General features: G+C 34.0%; 1 pseudogene; it reads right to left on the minus strand.

Annotated features, from left to right (window-relative positions):
• The window catches only part of LOC136391771 (titin-like), a 93,179-nt pseudogene that overhangs the window by 65,995 nt on the left and 5,696 nt on the right, over nucleotides 1–21,488 (minus strand).

The following is a 21,488-nucleotide window of genomic DNA, read 5'->3' on the forward strand; positions in this document are numbered from 1 at the left end:
TCAGACAAGACAAAGAAATAAAAGGCATCCATATCGGAAAAGAAGAAGTAAAGGTATCACATTTTGCAGATGATATGATCCTATACATCGAAAACCCCAAAGAATCCACAAAAAGACTACTAGAAACAATAAGCCAATACAGTAAGGTCACAGGATACAAAATTAACATACAGAAGTCAATAGCCTTTCTATATGCCAACAATGAAACATTGATAATGAACTCAAAAGAATAATCCCCTTCACGATTGCAACAAAAATAAATAAAATACTTAGGAATAAACATAACAAAGAATTTAAAGGACTTATATAATGAAAACTATAAACCATTGTTAAGGGATATCAAAAAAGATATAATGAGATGGAAGAATATTCCTTGTTCTTGGTTAGGAAGAATAATTATAATCAAGATGGCTATATTACCCAAAGCAATATACAAATTTAATGCAATTCCCATCAAAATTCCAATGACATTTTTTTTAAAAATGGAGCAAAAAATCATCAGATTTATATGAAACTATAAAAAACCCCAAATAGCCAATGCAATCCTAAAGAAAAAGAATGAAGCTGGGGGCATTACAATACCTGACTTCAAACTATATTATAGGGCCACAACAATCAAAACAGCATGATATTGTCAGAAAAATAGACACTCAGACCAATGGAACAGAATAGAAAACCCAGAAATAAAACCACAACATATATAGTCAAATAATTTTTGATATAGGGGCCAACAACACACAATGGAGAAAAGAAAGCCTCTTCAATAAATGGTGCTGGGAAAACTGGAAAGCCACATTGAAAAGAATGAAACTGGACTACAGTCTGTCCCCCTGTACTAAAATTAACTCAAAATGGATCAAAGATCTAAACATAAGACCTGAAACAATTAAGTATGTAGAAGAAAACATAGGTACTAAACTCATGGACCTGGGTTTTAAAGAGCATTTTATGAATTTGACTCCACAGGCAAGAGAAGTGAAGGGAAAAATTAATGAATGGGACTACATCAGACTAAGAAGTTTTTGCTCAGCAAGAGAAACTGATAACAAAATAAACAGACAGCCAACTAAATGGGAAATGATATTTTCAAACAACAGCTCAGATAAGGGCCTAATATCCAAAATATACAAAGAACTCATAAAACTCAACAATAAACAAACAATCCAATAAAAAAATGGGAAGAGGACATAAACAGACACTTCTCCCAGGAAGAAATACAAATATATGAAAAGATGCTCTTCTTCTTTAGTTATAAGAGAAATGCAAATCAAAACTGCAATGAGATACCACCTCACACCTGTTAGATTAGCTATTATTAACAAGACAGGTAATAGCAAATGTTGGAGAGGCTGTGGAGAAAAAGGAACCCTCATACACTGTTGGTGGGAATGTAATGTAGTACAACCATTATGGAAGAAAGTATGGTGGTTCCTCAAAAAACTGAAAATAGAACTACCTTATGACCCAGCAATCCCTCTACTGGGTATATGCCCCCAAAACTCAGAAACATTAATACGTAAAGACACATGCAGCCTCATGTTCATTGCAGCATTGTTCACAGTGGCCAGGACATGGAAACAACCAAAAAGCCCGTCAATAGACGACTGGATAAAGAAGATGTGGCACATATACACTATGGAATACTACTCAGCCATAAGAAATGATGACATTGGATCATTTACAGCAAAATGGTAGGATCTTGATAACATTATACGAAGTGAAATAAGTAAATCAGAGAAAACCAGGAACTGCATTATTCCATACGTAGGTGGGACATAAAAGTGAAACTAAGAGACATTGATAAGAGTGTGGTGGTTACGGGAGGAGGGGGGAGAGGGAGAGGGAAAGGGGGAGGGGCGCAAAGAAAACTAGATAGAAGGTGACAGAGGACAATCTGACTTTGGGTGATGGGTATGCAACATAAGTGAACGACAAGATAACCTGGACTTGTTATCTTTGAATATATGTATCCTGATTTATTGATGTCGCCCCACTAAAAATAAAATTATTTAAAAAAAAAAAAGAAAGAAAATGGAGAAAACATTTCATTCCCCGTTTTCTAAAAACATTTCAAGATATATAAAAATTCAGATAATTGAATTGATCCCTCTTCAAAAAAGTTTTCTTTTCCTGTAAATATTGACATTTCCTTAGATGAACCAGGAAGGATGCTGAATTGGGATAGAGCAACCAGCTGAAATTCACATCAGCCCTTGACCTTTTATTGGAGTCATTTGATCAAGACCAGCTGTTGGACTAGAGGGCAAGGCCTTCTTTATACAGTATAGCATTCAGAGATAACAAGAATTCTCTGGTGTTGCCATTGGGGTTTGTGGACAGACACAGGAGGATAGGGGAGAATTAAGAAAACTGAGAAAGAGAAAATGGGGACTGAGTCAAAAAAGAGGGTGAGAATAAGTGAAGGTGAAGCTACCATTTTGTGCATTAAAACTCCTACCTTCTTCCACCCTCCACTATTTGGGATAAATATTTAATCAAGGGAAAAGCAGTAAGGCCATATTTTTATCAATTAATTATAATACCTTTACATGGTGTGGTGCCTCTTCTTTGGGCTTTGCAACAACTTTTTTGGCATCTTTTTTTTACAGATTTTTTGATCACTAAAAAATAAGATTTCAGATGTAAATAACCAAAATGTTATTTTGGAAACTGTGAGGTTTATAAAGATACTTTTTTCATATGATTTGATGGTAACAAGAGACTCTGCCCATTACTGTAAGATTCCTGTTTCAGTAAGATCTTGGACAAGAATGTAGAAGACTTTTTTTTTTTTTTGGAGGGAGATAAAATATGTAGGGTGATCTTACATCTTAATTGATTTTATGCCTGCTTAGAGTTAAAGTTTTCAAAACATCAGGAATGAACTTCAGTGATACTAATAGAAAAGGCGCACATTTTAATCTTTGTTTCCCTTAGGGAGAAACATTTAAAATTTGTCGGGAAGAATAACAGGTGAATTTGTAAAATTAAAGTCCTAGCTCAGATATATGTTGAAAATTTTCTTTTGTTGTTGCTGATCATGGCCCTAATCATAACTTGATTATAGGTCCTAGTATTCATGAATAAATAAGCCTGTTTTCAACATTTAAAATATGATTTAATTTCTCAAGTTTCCCAGTGGGCACATAAACTTAGTCATGTTGACACTAATCCTCAAAGAATAAATTATTCATTAAGATGAATTATTATTTCTGACATAACTATAAAAGGAAGTCTAATTTATGATTTTTAACTTTTATTCCTCTTTGCTATCAGAAGTAGATGAAATATATTTGACTATGTTCATATACATTATAAAAATATTTTCTTTGTTATTGGGATTGTTTTAGTCACAAAACTGGAAGATATGTGTGTTTTAGACTAAATTTCTCCTGAGCCCAGCTGAAAAAGCTCAAGCTTTTAACACCAATTGTAGTAGATAGTATGGGACTAGTATGTCAAATGTTGAAACTGTTATAGTAGTAGTGGCTTGGCTTTGGAAAAAATGTGACTTGGACATGCAGAATTTTTTCTGATGATGCTGGGAAAATTCTGAACTCCCCCAAACTCTAGCAAGTCCCAGATAATCTATTGATTAATTTAACTCAACTATTGTGTGGTAGAACTAGTACTTATTGAAATACTTAAGAGGAGCAATTTCCTGGCACACTCAAAAGCTCCTTGTGAGCTTATTCCTTAGCTTTTAAAATAATTAAAATGTATTAAAAATATATTAATTCGTATTTTTTTAACAAAATAGTAAAATTTAAACAGTATTTAACACTGAAATTGAGAAAACAACATAAACTATAATTTGCAACTTGACTATAAAGTATTATGATTTATTTCCATAAGCTTCACTAGATATTGTTGCATTATCTTATTGATATATAGTAGAAAAACATAAAAATGTGAAATCAGCTTGCCATTAATGTTTAAGTAATTTTATTGAAATAAAATATTTTAATATAAAGCATAGTCATTGTTTTGTCTGGTGTTTTTAGACTTATAGGCCCATGTCTTGCACATTGAGCTAGTTAATACTTAGAGGAAATAATTCAGATTTTGAAAGGCAATCCAACCTGTTGATCACAGGAGGGCCAATGTGTTGCATTAAACAGTATTTTCAGGTCTGCAATAGTTAAATTCTATATTTTTACATGTAGGTAGAAAACATATAATACCTTCAACATGTTTTGCTGGCAGTTTCTTTTCTTCAGGTGATAGTAGCAAGAGAGGGATAGGAGGAACAACTGTAGGAGGGATTTCTGAAAAAATAAATGCCAACACCAGTTATATGGTTTGATTTCCCGTTTTGTGTGAAGCATAACAGTTTCATGATTTTCTTTCAGTACTTCAAAGGTGGTATAGTACCAATTCATCAGCCAGATAAAATAAAAAGAGCATGTATTTATAATTATCACTAACTACTCTTTTGCTTTGATTTTAATTACACAGTGATGAGCACAACAAGAAAGAATCTGTCCTGGCTTTCTGCTATGTTTGGGCACTGGTAATTTCTTAGTGGTAGAACATTGTTGCCCCAAAACCAGGTGTTTTGGTCCTAGATCTTACCTTCTGGTGGCACTGCTCTGATAAGCATGGTAGGGGTTGGAACTCTGGAGTCAGGAATACCTGAAAAGGGACATTTAATGATAAACATAGAGGGACTGAAAAGACACATATTTATTAGACAACTAATAAATAAGATGTGTTTGTTAGGTTTTTCCAACAGCAGAACCTAATGTATAGACACAAACCATATATAGGCGAGTTTTCTATGCAATGACACAGGCAAGTTTATTCTCTGTGAAAATATTTGTTCTGTGGCCATACCATTTATGATCCTAGGTATCAGTTGAATGAGACATTATCTCAGATTTTACATACTCTCAAAGTCTAACATTTATATTATTTCCCTAAAAAATATTTACTGAAAAAAAGATATTTCTATACATATTGGTTTGACTTATTTATTTATAAATTTATACTATATGTATTGTTAGCAAGGATTGGTTTTTTCAAAATAAAGTTACCAGAAGGCTTCAACTCAAATTTGATTTCTGCAAAAAAAAAAGAAATACCATTTTTATATTTATAATTGTCTCAGTAGGGTATTTTGTTCCAAGAGACTGCAATGTGCTTTTAATGGGGTGTGTTCTGACCTTTAGTTGTCAAGTGCAGCTCTGCTGTGCTTCTCGCTTCTCCTCTTGGCTCCAGTCGAGCGATTACTGAATAGACACCTAAGGAAAAGAATTAGCAAACTTTTTGTTTTCTGATATATTTTTCAACAACACTTCTTTATACAGACATAGTATACATTATTTATACTTCTCTTTCCTAAAAAACAATGATTCTATGTAGAATACAGAGTGTAGGTGTAAACAGGTAGAAATATATAAAACAGACAGGTTTTACATTATATATTCACAAGGACACTGTCAATTAAATTACTTTCATCATCTGGGGTCACTTTATGGATGGTCATACAGTGGCAGCGACCATCATTCCTAAAGTTGTATTTCTGGCTCTCAATTAGTTCTGTTGGTCCTTATATTATGTAACAATGGCATGATCAAAGGACACTTCACACTCAAAGGTGGCAGATTGATGCTCACTCACCACAGTGTTCTGTATACGCTTTGTAAACTGAATTGGTTCAGCTGTTTAAGTACAAGGAGAGCCACAGTTAGACTATATAAAAAATTTCTCTCACCATGCTTTCCCCATCTTTTGGGGAATTGGAAAAGAACTGAAAAAATAAAACAAGAAGATGATGCACTTCTTTACATCAGAAACGAAAAAATTAACCCAGTATTTAAATGCATTCCTATAGAATTAATGAAGCAAAATACAAAGAAGTCCTTGAAAGTCCTTAAAATATTTACAGAAAGGCAATTGTCAATGGTCCTTATAACCTAAAAGTAAAATGATACTTTAAAAATATTAGTAAAAATGGGAAGTTCAAAATAAAGAAAACATAAATGTAATTTTACTCTATATTCTTTTTTGAAATTCTTCTGTAAAATAATTTTGCTATTTAGGATCTAGAACTATTTACTATTTGACATGTATAACTTTCTTTGTGAAATAATTTCAAATTAAGTAAGAAATATGCACTTCTAAATTTCAGAAGATTCATTTTAAGAGTTTTGAAACATGCTACGTAAGCACCTGTGGGCATGTTGAAGGAGACTACCACTGAGCATGGCAGGGGTACTTAGTAGGAGAATGGCTGAATATTTATGTAAAGTTTCATCTGGAAGTCCAGACAATGTGAAACAGCATCATGAACACCTTATATGTCATATGCACTCTGGTGAGCTTTTATTTGGCAAGATCGTAGTGAAATATGCATTATTTTAAAAAAGATAAATGGTTTCTTTTTCTTTTTAAGTTTTGACCTTATGATTTTTTAAAAATTATTTTTATTTATTCATTTTAAAGAGGAGAGACAGAGAGAGAAATGGAGAGGGGCAGGAAGGATCAACTCCCTTATGTGCCTTGACCAGGCAAGCCCACGGTTTTGAACTGGTGACCTCAGAGATCCAGGTCAATGTTTTATCCACTGACCCACCACAGGTCACCAGTCAGGAGTGCAGTGGATAGAGGATTGGACTGGGACACAGAGAACCCAGGTTTGAAACCCCGAGGTTACCTGGCTTGAGTACGGGTTAACCAGCTTGAGCAAAGAGCTGGTTAACCGGCTTGAGCTTGGGATCATAAACATGACCCAGTGGTCACTGGCTTGAGCTCAGGGTTGCTGGCTTAATTAAGCAAGGGGTCACTCACTCTGCTGTAGCCACGCATCAAGGCACATATAAGAAAGCAATCAATGAACAGCTAAGGTGCCCCAACAAAGAATTTTATTACAATTACAGCTGTAGAAAAATAGGTAAACAGAAGAAAGGGGAGTCAAACAGAACTACCAGAAAATATAACCGAGGAGTCATTGTAAAGTATTATAATTTATTTGTTTATATTTTTTTCTGCTTTTCTAAACTTCCCATCTAATTTTAGCCATCTACTTTAACAATGAGGAAGACATTATCATTGATATACAAGATTAAAATATAACTTGATGCTGACAAAATTTGCAATTATTTCGGTTATGTGAGAGTTAAGTACCCTTTGATAGAATTGAGAACACTGCAAAAATTAAAAAGATAAACATCCTATGAATCTCTTCAAATAATTTAATTATGTTTTTTGTCTAAATCAGAAAGAAAAATTAGAGACTGTATTATTCAATAAATAATTTTAATATTTTGACAATATTTTGTGCACTTTAAAATATTTGCTGAAATGGTTAAAAGAAAATCTAGATAACTTTTGTATTTTGACATCTGATAACCTAAATTAGGCCAAAGAAAAATATTTGTAAGATGACTTTTAAAAGAAGCAAACATGTTCTCTCTCATCTTGAAAAACCTGCTAAACAGTATCTACATAAATATCACTGTTCATTAATATAGATAAATAATTTTTTTACACCAAACCTATGGGACTTGAATATAGTATAGTTACATCTTAGTACACTTAATGTTGTGTAAAGATACAAAAATTTAATATTCTTTAATGTCATAAAAGTAGCCTTTGCTACCTCATCCTTTATGCTTGTCTAAAACTAGAACATACACAAGAGTGAACTCTGTAGACAATAAAATTCCACGGGAATCACATGTGCACAATGCCCACAAAACAGATCCCAACTAACGTATTGTACTTAGGAAGGCAAAACTAATCCCTAATCCCTAGCATTTTCTTAAATCTCAAATTGTCTTCAAATTTTCTTTACTTTTTCTACTGAAAGGTAAATAATAGCTATCACTCTCCTAACATAAAATTTCAATTTCAGTAAACTCTGTAATTTAGTGCTATTGTTAAAAGTGAATTATTAAAAATAGCACTTAATATTCAAATCCTTTCTTTTTGAGGTATTATTTTCTAGATCTATTGGATACCAGACATCATACTACTTAAGTTGAAATACAAAAATGTTTGACATAGTCTTATATCCTAATTGCCATAAAGAAGCTTGATTCTTGTTTGGGAAGATGAACCTATACGCCTCAACATATCACAGGTAGACAGAAGCTCTCTCCTTGGCACTTCTGTTGCAGAACCTCTGAAGCAAAAATATATCAGAGATATCCCCTGAAGTTTTGCCAGTGGTCCTCTTTTACCCTGGGCACATTCTAGGAAAGATGTTTTTTTATTGTTTGTTTGTTTGCTATTATTGTGGTGGTTTCTAAATCATTAAACATCAAGAAACACTATAAAAAATATCAGGGCCACCTCTCCTAAATCTTCACAGCTAATCTATAGTAATTTCAATTAGTGATTCAAAGAGCATTTAGCATACCCCACTTAAATATAACTACAAAGGACACACTGGCTCAAATATGTGATTATAGGATTAGCCTCAACTTCCCTCTCCTTCATACATGTCATATCTTGAATTTTCTAGACAGCATAACTGGGACAACAGGACTATAGGTTCCTTGTGTGTGCCCTGCGCATGCCTTGAGACACTGTAAGTATGAGCCAGACACCTCTAGCAATCATTTTACTGTATTAAAGGGTAAATCCAGGCATGCTCACAAGTGAGAAAATAACCCACTACAAAAAGAACTTAGGTGATCTTTGATAGCTTCTTGGTTATGATAATCTATAACTCCACTTCTCTCCAGTAATATCAGTAATAAAAATTTGAACTTACTTCTTTGGGAGAAAATGTTATGCTGCATTCCATGGATGTCTGTTCTTCTAACTCTAAAAAATACACACCAGGTTGTTCAGGATCTGTGTTTTCCTATAAGACAGGAAAAAGTACATGTAAAAGAAGCCAGAAACACACAGATAACACCATTGTTAAATGTGGAAATAAAACACTGAGAAATCTCACCAATGTGTTCATAATGATCAAAAAGCAGTTGCTAAAATATCTGTGCAGGGCTGTGTAAGGTTGCTGGGTTAAAGGATCACTCCAAATACCAAAATTCTAATTTGCAAACCTGATATCCAAACATGGAGCTAGTATGCATGCAATTAGCAAAACAAACAGTAAACCCATTTTTTAAATCCTGCAAAGTTCGAGAAGCACGTCACAATCCTATTCAGATGAATGTAGAAAGGAATGAAGAGTAAGATCATGTAACTGACTGACTCTTAAGTCTGAGAACATTGCAAGACACCTTTTCCAGTGAAGATGGAGCAGGGTACACTCTGCTCTCTTCTTATGCTATGCCTTAAAGAGTTCACAAAGAAGAGAAACACAATTTTATACAAGAAAACTCTTGACAAAATGGTACAAAAGCACTGGGTGAAGATACAGAAACAGTTGTTCAACAATAATGAAAAATTCAGGTTCAAAACGTGTAACCATTTAAATTAACTTCTAACAATTTCCTGAAAGATCATGTTAGGGTAGAACCGCTGTCCTTATCTAAACAATTTTAAATTCTTTTTTCTCCCTAAAATTTTCAGATCACGCCAAGAAATAATAATTTCGATTATCCCTGTTTGGAAATGAACTTTAATAACTTATTTCACTTCATTCATCCTACTCAATTTTACTCACCCTGATAATGCAAAAATCATTAAAGACATGAACAAAAAACCCATTAAAGTTTATATTAATACAAATATTGTCAGCGATGTAGAAAAAGATGCACATATTACAGAGCAAAGAATATCCATCTAGAACAGATGTAGGTCTAGAACACAGAGAACATACAAAATGGATAAATAAATCAATATTCATAAATATATTTGGAATATATACTGCTCACAGAAATTAGGGGATATTTCATAGCTTCATATTCATTTTGAAATATCCCTTAATTTTTGTGAGCAATGTAGTTCATGACATGCAATAATCTAAGATAGCTTCAGTAAGTATTTGAGTGTTTATAATGTACACACACTATACTGCCTATAGTCCCACCATCAAAGTTGCTGCACTTGTAAACTCAGATAAGAGCCCTGTCCCCAGAGGGCCATTATTAAAAATGCACAAGACACCAAGTGAAGAAGGGAGAGAAGTTGGTGGTGGAGTTGGAGTTGTAGAAGAGGCACTAAACACTGTCTTCTAACTTTGCTCCTTTTGCATTTGTGTAGAACTATTCATTTCACTAGCTAGTCACCAATTTGGAAGATTCAGAGTATTTACCACCCAATAGTTAAAGGTAAATTGCTGGGACTAAAATGCCTATCTACATACATGGCATAAAACAGAAGCATAATTAATTTAATCACCCCCACTGCTTTGCCTCTGACCATGTACGTCTCCTTTAATCTTTTGACGTCTCCTTTAATCTGGATAATATCAGAGTTTGTATTGGGTGTTTTAGTGCTAGGTTTTCCCTAGAATCAACACATCCATATTAATTAGTCATCCTCTGCCCACATCTTAGGGCTACCTTAAGTCTGCCTAGAATGAAATGAGACCTCCCTCTTCATTCCAGTATAGTCATTATTTCTTTATCCATAATCATCCTTTAATAGGCATACTACATGGCCATAAAAAAGAAAAAATCTTACTTTTTGCGACAGTATGGATGCACCTGGAGAGTATTATGCTAAGTAAAATACGCCAGAGAAAGACAATTACCGTATGATTTCACTCATATGTGGAATCTAATAAAATAAACTAACAAGCAAAATAAAGACAGACTTACACGTAGAGATCAGGATGACAGCTGTCGAGGGGAGGCCAGGTGAGGAGGATGAGGAAATTGATCAAACAACAACAAAAAAAATCAATCAATCAATCATGCAAACAGACAACAGTGTGATAATTGCTGGGGAAGGGCAGGGAGGTGGAGAAGGGTGTACAAATGGTGTTGGATAAAGATTTGCCTTTGGGGGGGTTGAACACACAATACAGTGTACAGAGATATGTTGTAGAATGGGGCACCTGTCACTCAATAAATTCAATTTTAAAAAAGAAAGAAAATGGACTAGGGAGGGACACAGTATAATATCTCTGCAAGGTTAAAGGGGAGTTGTCACATGTTTCTTAACTCATGACTAAAGGTGTTGTCAAAATACATTGTTGGTATGGCTAACTAGGTGTAGTAATTTGGGATAATTTTTTGGCAGTTTCTTTAAAGTTAAACATAAATTTACCATACAATCAGCAATTCCACTCCTAGAAATCTAACCAAAAGAGATGAAAACGTGTTCATTCAAAGAATTATAGGTGAATGCTTATAGCAGTATAATTCGCAGTAACCTAAACCTGGAAACAGCTCATGTCCATCAACTGCTAAATAGATAAACAAAATGTACTATTTAGATATAAAAAAAGAACAAAAAATTTATACCCACTACCACATGGATGAACCTTAAACACATCAACTAAGTAAAAGAATCAATGTAAGAAAGTACACATATTGTTTGATTCTTTTTATACAAAATATTCAGAATGATGATTAATGGCTGGGGTGAGGGTGGGAATATGGAGTAACTGTCTACGGTTATGAGAGTGATGGCAGCATTTTAAAATTGAGTTGTGATGATTGTACAATTCTGTACATTTACTAAAATACATTGACTTGCATATTTGAAACTGGTAAATTTTATGGAATATAAATTACACTTAAATAAATCTGTTTAAAAAAACAAAAACATCAGTAGGTATTTGTAAATTCTTACCAATGATAACTTGATGAATTTGCCTTGGTGTCAACATTAAGCTGCAATCACATTTTTCCTGAGGTGTGGATGGGTATGGTTTAAGTCCTTCGAGAACCTGTGAAAAATCAAATTATTCCAAAATTGATTGTTCAATATTAGCAAAAGGTATTTTAAGAATTTTCATGGCATAAGCAAATGTAAAATATTGCACATGCCTCTTCCTAGAGCCTTTGCTTCCTTGGATTTTATATTACTGGTGCACAGCAGTTGGTAAGCTTTGAGCTGACATTCTGATGAACATGGTTCATCTTTTAATTCTACATGTGAGAGTGAAGGCAACTCTAGACCTGATGCTTGATGTAACTCTGTGTCTGCAAACTCAGTGTCATCCCTGTTGAAATCATAACAATAAAAAATTGAGGCCAAGCATTTTGAAAAATACATCTGTAATCTCAAATATTCCCCATATTGCATATGCTGTGGCTAGTCCACTCCAATCCACTTATGCAGAATGATGTACTAATCTGGATAAAATTACCTTCTTATGAGGAGACCCCACTCTCAAACACCTCCTCAAAGAAGTTATGCTTACCCCATCACACCCAACAACACCCCACAGTCAATGACTGATAAAAGGCACAAAAGACAAGCCCCTTTGGTCAAGACAGAAACAACTATGTATGACAATTTATGTCCAAGTGATCCTAGGCATCTAGATCTATATAATGGGGAGATTACTAGAATAATGTGGTCAAATAAAATTGAAACTACTATTTCTCCCCCATTTTCAAACAATTTGTCAGTGGTTACAATGAGACAGTTTTAACTTAAAGTCTTTAAGAGTGAGGCAATAAGAGAAACAAATGCTTTCTTATTCAATGATAGTTGATATTTACATTTCCTTTTAGGCTCTGTGAACCTTAACCATCTTTAGAACCTAGAAATAATTTCTATTTACAAAGTCTGTAACAAGAATAACAGGAGGGACTTGGATAAAAGTACAGTAGCCTTCCCCTTTATCCACAGAGGATATGGTATTATATAGTAAATGCCTTAACATATCTAAGTGCTTATCAGCTCCTTAAAACCTGAACTTGAACAAATATCTCTGAAGCTTTGAGTAATCGATGTTTCTAATATGCAAAGTACAGGGGACAAAATTTATTATGTAAATAAAACATTTTAACTCATTTATTAAAAAGTATTTACTAAGTGCCTACTATGTGTGCCTGACACTGTTCTAAGCACAGGACATACTTTAGTGAACAAGAACAAAATAAAAATGTCTATTTTCTTCTAAAAATTAGAAAAGGTAAAAATGAATTGCAAATAAAATAAAAATAATTATCAACAATTTAATATACTGCTAAATTTTATTAATAACATTTACTAATTGCTAGCCAGAAAATAACAGGACTTAATTTTATATTTATATCAGTATGGAAAACAGTGGCCATGGAATAAATAGAAAATACTCAGCCTTCTTCAAAAAAATTATAGCATTTTAGATCATCTGATTAACATTGATTTAGACAGAAATAAAATGTTTGTTAACATTAAATTAACATGTTATAGAGCTTTATATAGATATATTTACACATAGTAAAGAATTTAATAGGACACATTAAAAAATTGTTTCCTGCTACAATCTCTGCAGGGTGGGATGGAGTACAATGAGTCAGAGGGAGGAATAGGTTTTTCTTTTTTATTCTATTTTTATGCTTTTACTTGTCAAATAAAAAAGAGAAAGAAAGGGTGATACAGATGAAATTGTAAAATGAAATAAACAATAAGGGACACTATATAAAAACCTAGAATTTTCCAATTGTGAATAATAAAACAATTATGGCCTAAAAATCAAATGTTATTGCTATAAAATTAAGTGAACTTACTGCTTCCTCAAAGGTCAAGAGATAAGTAGAGAAAGCCCAGGGAGGCACATTACCAATTTAGATAGTCTACTAGTAGTAGCACATAAGCAGGCAGAAAAGAAACTCATTTCAGTCTCAAACATGTTAAAATCATTCCTAACTTAAAGACCCAGGTAAAGATGTCAGGATGCCTGTGTTGATTCTAACTGTTGGTAAGAAATTAATTTATTTAAGGTTTGGATAAATTTAAATTGAGGTTTAACATCAATTGTAATCCTTATTAGGAAAGTTTTAATTCAATTTTGAAAAGACTATTGGAAAACTGACTGAAGAAATAGAACTAAGGTGATTGAGATGAAGATGAAGAAGAAAACAACAATGATGATGATGACAATAACATGAGGAGGACAAGGACAACTGGTTTTTCACTATATTAAATTTATTTTTTTAAATCTTAGGTAAATTTAAGCTCTCAGACAAACTTAATGAACATAACTACAGTGAGGACTTGATATCCTTCCAAAAGTAATTATTTCCATTATTATTCTATAATTGTCAACAGCATATTTTAATAACAACCTGGTAAACTTTTCACTTCCTGGCAAGTGCAGAGTAGAGGTGATGAAAGGTTAGACAAAGCAAATAGAGTAGCATTCAACAATCTCTAATGTAAAAAAAGATATAAATGTTATTATAATCATTATCATCATTTTTATTACCATTATTAGTCTGTTACAGCAGAATATGGTAAGATCTTTGTATAGCATGTTGGTCACTGACTCATTCAAAATATTAGATTTTTAATATAGCATGTTACCTGAAATGTTTATCCTGGTCTGCAGACCTGACACTTGCAGCTCAGTCATTGGGAAAGGCTATCAGTGCATTGCTCACTGACCCTTTCCTTGAACAATGATTGTGAATAGTTGTCTTCTCTGATTGAAGCATTGCAACAGGTGCACATCTCTTGCATTTTACCAAATCCTTGACCATAAACTCTCAAAGGATTAGTGATAAAAGGGGATATGTCTTCTACAGAATGGGATATCTAAATATTTTTAACTTCATTTTTCCAAATACCTGTAACATCCATGAGTTAATTAATGCACTAGGCCAATGGTTCTAAATTAAAGCTGAATCTCTAAATAAACAAACATATTTAGAAACTCTAAATGGACCTACACAAAACAATGTAGCAAAATAATTAATGTAAAACAAATAAAGATAGAAACTTGAAGGATTGGTTTGGCATAAGTGAACAAATTTATATACAATAGGTTTAACAGTTGAATACCAGCAATTTCATATGGTTCAATTCATAAAATATAACTGAGAATTAGATGAAACAACAAGAAAATCCTTGAAATGGTAAATTATATTTTTATTATATACTCAAACAAAAAAGTAAAAGAATAAATAGAAAACTATTAAATATTCAATTAATTTTATAGATCATTAAGTCAGTGTATTCAAAGTACAACCCTCTACATATCAGTATCAGTATCTACTGGGAATATGCTAGCAAATGGCAGTCTCTGGCCTCCAACAATGACCAACATAATAACACTGGGGAACAAATGTTCTTTTCATTTTCTGTTGCATGAGGTTTTAGAACTGTTTCTATATATACATATTTTTGCATCTCTGATTCCAAATCTGAAATCCGTTTTTTGGTGCATGCTCTAGTTTTTATGCAATTTTAAATTTCTTTTTGTTACAGTTAATGGCATGCATTGGTTTTTAAGTTGGAGTTAATGGTCAACGACTTTGAGATTGAACATAACCACAAAGCAATTCATGTTTTACAAACATCACTTTTACATAATTGTAGTTGCTTTTACAGAGACAGAGTCAGAGTGAGGGATAGACAGGGACAGACAGAGAGAGGAACGGAGAGATGAGAAGCATCAATCATTAGTTTTTCATTGCGCATTGCGACACCTTAGTTGTTCATTGATTACTGTCTCATATGTACCTTGACCAGTCTGCCTTCAGCAGACTGAGTAACCCCTTGCTTGAGCCAGCAACCTTGGTTCCAAGCTGGTGAATTTCTGCTCAAACCAGATGAGCCCACGCTCAAGCTGGCAACCTCGGGGTCTCAAACCTGGGTCCTTCCGCATCCCAGTCTGACGCTCTATCTACTGCATCACTGCCTGGTTAGGCTGTAGTTGTTTTTAAAAGTAAAAAATTATTTTCTGATAAAAACACCCTCTTATTTTGTTTTAAGATTGAATCATGGCTTTTTCAAGTAGGCATAAATGTAAGAATAGTCCTGACACCTTCTGTTATATATGTGGCTGTTACACACTTCCACATCAAAGGTGAAATATTCCATCATTTGTGACACATGCATATATTGCCTATTTTAAAGTTCCCTTTAACAATCAAGACAAGAATTGGGCTCCTCATGTTGTGTGTCATAATTGTGAGGAAATGCTTTATGACTGGACAAAAGGAAAACACAAAGGAATGCTTTTTGGTATTCCTATGGTTTGGCGTGAACCTAATAGGTCCACAGCAGTGACTGTTATTTCTGTCTGGTCCATACAAAGAGCATCTGCAAGAAAAAATGGCGTATGATCGCATATCCTAATATTCCTGCAGCAATATGACCTATCCCACACTCTGAGACACTTCCAGTTCCAGTTTTCAGTGGTTTTATTTCTTCTAAGAATGAAGAAAGTGTACAAGTGTATTTTGTAAGATGCATGAGGAAATTATTGTAGAATCTGAAGGGTCTTCTTCTGAAGCCAAGCAGTCATTAACCCAGGTGTCCCCAAACTATGCCCCCGAGGGCCACATGTGGCCCCCTGAGACCATTTATCTGGCCTGCAGCACTTCCAGAAAGGGCACCTTTTCATTGGTGGTCAGTGAGTAAAGCACTGTATGTGGTGGCCCTCCAATGGTCTGAGGGACTGTGAACTGGACCCCTGTGTAAAAAGTTTGGGGACCCCTGCATTAACCCCTCAGTAGTTTAGCCAACCCAAATTGAATGACTTTGTAAGAGATTTGAGCCTATCAAAGAAAGCAGCTGAGTTATTAGCCTCCAGGCTTCAAGAAAAGAATGTACTTCACCAGTCAGCTAAAGTATCCCATTTCAGGAAGCGTGAACAAATTTTTGTGGACTTTTTTTCCTGAAGACAAATACTTTGTTTACTGTCATGATATCAGTAGTCTTCTCAGCCATCTAGGTGTTACCACTTACAGTCCAACAGAATGGCGGCTATTACTTGACAGCTCTAAACGGAGTCTGAAATGTGTTCTCCTACACAACTGTAATGTTTATGCAGTGGTTCCAATTGGTTATTCAACTTATCTGTGAGAAGATTATAATAACATAAAAATTATCCTCAACTTTCTGAAGTATAAGGAGCATAACTGGATCATTTGTGTGGATCTTAAAATGGTAAATTTCCTGCAAGGACAACAGAGAGGTTTCATGAAGTGTCCTTGCTTTCTGTGTTTGGGAAAAACACTGGACCCAGAAGGAGTAGCCAAAACATGAAGTTCTGCAAGTAGGGATGCAAAATATTGTGAATGAACCTGTAGTTAATCGAGACAGGATCATTTTTTCCCATTCACATCAAACTTGGCTTAATGAAGCAGTTTGTTCAGGCTTTGAATAGAGAAAGTGAATGATTTCAACATATTATTTCTGCTTTTCCTGTCTTGTCTTTTGAGAAGATAAAAGCAAGTGTATTTGATGGACCTCAAATTCAAACCCTCACACATGATGAAGAATTTGCCAGGAAGATGAATAAGGAGGAGAAAAGACTGCATGGCAGTCTTTTGTGGCAGTTACAAAGAACCTCCTTGGAAACAAAAAAGCAGAAAACTATGAACTTCTGGTTCAAAGGATGCTGTTGGCTTTCCATGACATTGGATGTAACATGAGCATTAAGATTCACTTCCTGAACAGTCACCCTGATAAGTTTCCTGAAAATCTTGGAGCTGTTAGTGATGAGCAGACTACTGCTAGAGCATCAAACGAGACTGTTCTTAACAAGTACACAAACACAAGAGCTACAAACACAAATTTTTGCCTAAATAGAATTTAAATAAGTTTTGCACAAATTTTATGATGAAAATAAGTGTTTTAATATGTTCTATTTCAAAATTATAGACAAATTCTGATGCAATCATATCTTTTAGTGTATGTACTGCATTATATAAATTATTGTATTTTCACAAAGATGGTGGTGCCCAAAAAGACATTCTACTTCATTATGTTAAACTAAATGTTTAAAATTTTACAATAAAGTAAAAACCTAAAATCTTGAATTGCAAAAAAACTGTAGCTTACAGAAAAAAAACTGTCAGATTTGAGATCAGCACACTTGAATTAGGTAAGAACAAAAGAACAACTGTTTTTGTTGATGCAACAAAAATTTTGTTCCCCAGTGTAATCAATACTTAATAACCAATGCTGGAATGTAGTCCAGCAATATCTATATTAACAGACCTTCTAGGTGATTTTGAAGCATTCAAAATGTAAGAATCACTAGATGATACCACATTTGATATATACAGCTGAGCAATAAGCACTGATAATCCTATATTAACCTTACAAAAAGGTAAGGGTCCATGATGACTTACCAAGATTAATTTTCATCACAACTTCCTTGAAGGAATCTATGCAGACAGTCTTGAAAAGTAAATATATTTGATGAAAAGGTTGCTGCGTTAAAGACTGCAAAGATTTTATCAGCCACTGGGCCAATAACCTCTATGTACTGCTTCACTTCAAAGACTCCAAATTGATGTAGAATGAATGAACATGTCACTCGCTTAAAAAAGAAGAAAAGTAACCAGTTGCTATAGGCTAAATGTTTGTGAAGACCTAAAACTCATATGCTTAAACTTAATGCCCGGGGTGATAGAATTAGAAGGTGAGGCCTTTGGGATATGATTAGGTCATGAGAACAGAGCCCTCCTGAATGAAATTAGCACTCTTATAAAAGAGGTCCCAAAGAACTCTCTCTCTCCTTCCACCATGTGAGAAGACACAGTCTGCAACTAGGAAGAGGGCCCTCACCTGACCACATTGGAACACTGTCTTAAAGACTTTCAGCCCCCACAATTGTAATAAATAAATTTCTGTTGTTTATAAACTATGCAGTCTAAGATATTTCTGTTATAGTAGCCCAAATAGATTAAGAAAACAATATTGTACTGTTAGAAAAAATAGACAAATCTGAAAATAAGTTTATAAAAACTTTGAGAACTAGTTCATCATGGTGATATTAAAATGCTTTAGAAATAGCATTAACAGTATAGACAAACCTTTAGATACAAATTATTGGGAAAATTATTTAAGAAAAAAGCAAGAACCATTGTACCTAAGCACTTCCAGAATGGCAGCTTAAGGACATTCATAATTCTACTCCTCTACAAACAGAAAGAGACCACTAGAGTAAATGTCAAAATCAACTTGTCAAATATTTTAAATTTTCCTATAAGCTTGCAAAAATCCAAGGAGTATATATTTAAGAAAAAAGTGGCTGAATATCTGAGAAAATAAAAGATTTTGTGGCATTTTTACTTACTAAAATCCCATTCTGCTATTCCCAGTTTTGTGCACTTTTGAAAAACAGCAGCTTTGCAACTACAAAAGCATCCCAAAAACCCCTCTCCAGTGAATTGTTCCTATTTGTCCTATCTGGAAGGTGGCTGAAAAGTCTATTATGAGTGCATGCCTTTAACTGACCTAACTTACAACTCGTTCAGTGTGAATAACTCTTTCCCCAAAGTTTTGCTCCCCACTACAAAAATTCAGTGGTAATTGTTTTAACATCCCAGCAACCTTAAATGGTAACATTATCATTTAAGGCTAATAAGGGACTAAACAACAACAACAACAGAAGGAGGGAGAAAGGGAGAGAGCGAGGGAGGGAGCGAGGAGGGAGAAAGGGAGGAAAAAAAAGAAAAGAAAAAAAGGGAGAAGCACAAAATAAATTATTCACAGGGTATTTGAAAAGTTCTGACATATTCTTGGGAATCTAGATTACTACACACATGTGCAGGACAGTGTATCTGCCCAAGAATGTTTGAGAAAGTTCTAATATTTCACCTCTAGCTGAATTTGTAACCCTGTACAAGGAATAACTAAATGCCAGCAGGAAGGGTAAACTACCTGACAAAACACTGAAAAGATTCCTCATCCAACACACTTGCTTATACAAAGGCTCTTAGCAAAGGCTATGAGACTTACAGACACAAAGAATTTAAGAGAATCTGTGCCCGATCATAAGCTAACCTTTAAATTAACTGAGAAAATACATGATTGGCTGCACACAAGGAATACCACCTTTATAGAATTGGACAAGAAAGTCACAAAACATACAAAACAACAAAAAACACCAAAGACAGTAAATCCTGGTGGCTATCTCATTTCCAGAGTTGCCAAATTATATAATATAAAATGTTTAGTTCTCCACACAAAAATCATAGAATACCTAGAGAAGTAAAAAAAAAAATATGTCCAGGCTTGACCTATGGTGGTGCAGTGGATAAAGCGTCAATCTAGAACACTAAAGTTGCTGGTTTGAAACCCTGGGCTTGCCTGGTCAAGGTACATACAAGAGGCAACTACTATGAGTTGATGCTTCCAGCTTCTCCCTTCTCTTTCTCTCTCTCCTCTCCTCTCTAAAAGTCAATAAATAAAATATGTATATGTGTGTTTGTGTGTGTGTGTGTGTGTGTGTGTATATATATATATATATATATATATATATATATATATATATGCACCCAATGCACACAAAAGATGCAATAAATGGGAACTGTGCCTAAGGAAACCCAAACGTTGGAGTTATTGACAAAGATGACAAGTTGTTTATTATTATGTTCAAAGGAGTAAAGAAAAACATGTAAAAAAATAAAAAGAAGTCACTGAAAAGTAAAAATGAAAAGTGAGACTACATCAAACTAAAATCTTCTATGGCCCCCTGGTCAAGTGGCTCAGTGGATACAGTGTCATCACAGCACACTGAGGTCACATGGATCAGGGCACAAATGAGAAGCAACCAGTGAGTACACAACTAAGTGGAATGACTAAGTGGAACAAAAACTTGATACTTCTCTCTCTCTCTACCTATTTCCCTCTTCTATCTCTTTCCTCCTTCCTCTCTCTCTCTTTCTCTCAAATCAATGAAAAACATTTTTAAGAAAATAAAGAGCCTGTACACAGCAAAGGAAATCATCAAAAAAATGAAAAGACAACTATTAAGTGGGAGAAAATAAGTGTAAATCATATATCTGATAAGAGGTTAAGAGCCAAAATAAACTACAAACTTCTACAACTCAATAGAAAAAAATACAATAAAAACTGGACAGAAAATCTGAATAGACACATTTCTAAAGCAGACATACAGATGGTCAATTGGTATATGAAAAGGTGCTCAACATCACTAATCATCAGAGAAATACAAATCAAAACCACAATTAAATATCATCTCACACCTGTTAGAATGGTTATTCTGAAAAAGACAAAAATTAACAAGTGTTGGTGAGTAGGTAGAGAAAAAGGAACACTTGTGCACTATTTGTGGGAATGTAAATTGGTGCATCCACTATGAAAAACAATTTGGACGTTTCTCAAAAAATTAAGTATAGAACTACCACATGACTCAGCAATTCCAATTCTGGGTATTTATCTGAAGAAAATAAACACAAAATTATTTGTAATTACCAATACAGAAAAACAATCAAAGTGTCCACCAACATGAATTTAAAAAACATGGAATATTATGCAGCCATACAAAGAAGGAAATCTTGTCATTTGCAATAACATGGATAGACTTTGAGGGCATTATTCTAAGTAAAATAAGTCAGAGAAAGATAAATAGCTTATGATATCACTTATACATGGAATCTTTTATAAAAAAATAAGATCACAGATACAGAAAACAGGTTTTGGTGGTTGCCAGAGACAAGAAGTAGAGAGTGAAGGATGTGAGCAAATGGGTGGAGAAG

Source organism: Saccopteryx leptura, chromosome 2 (assembly GCF_036850995.1).
Source record: "Saccopteryx leptura isolate mSacLep1 chromosome 2, mSacLep1_pri_phased_curated, whole genome shotgun sequence".
Taxonomy (NCBI): Eukaryota; Metazoa; Chordata; class Mammalia; order Chiroptera; family Emballonuridae; genus Saccopteryx; species Saccopteryx leptura.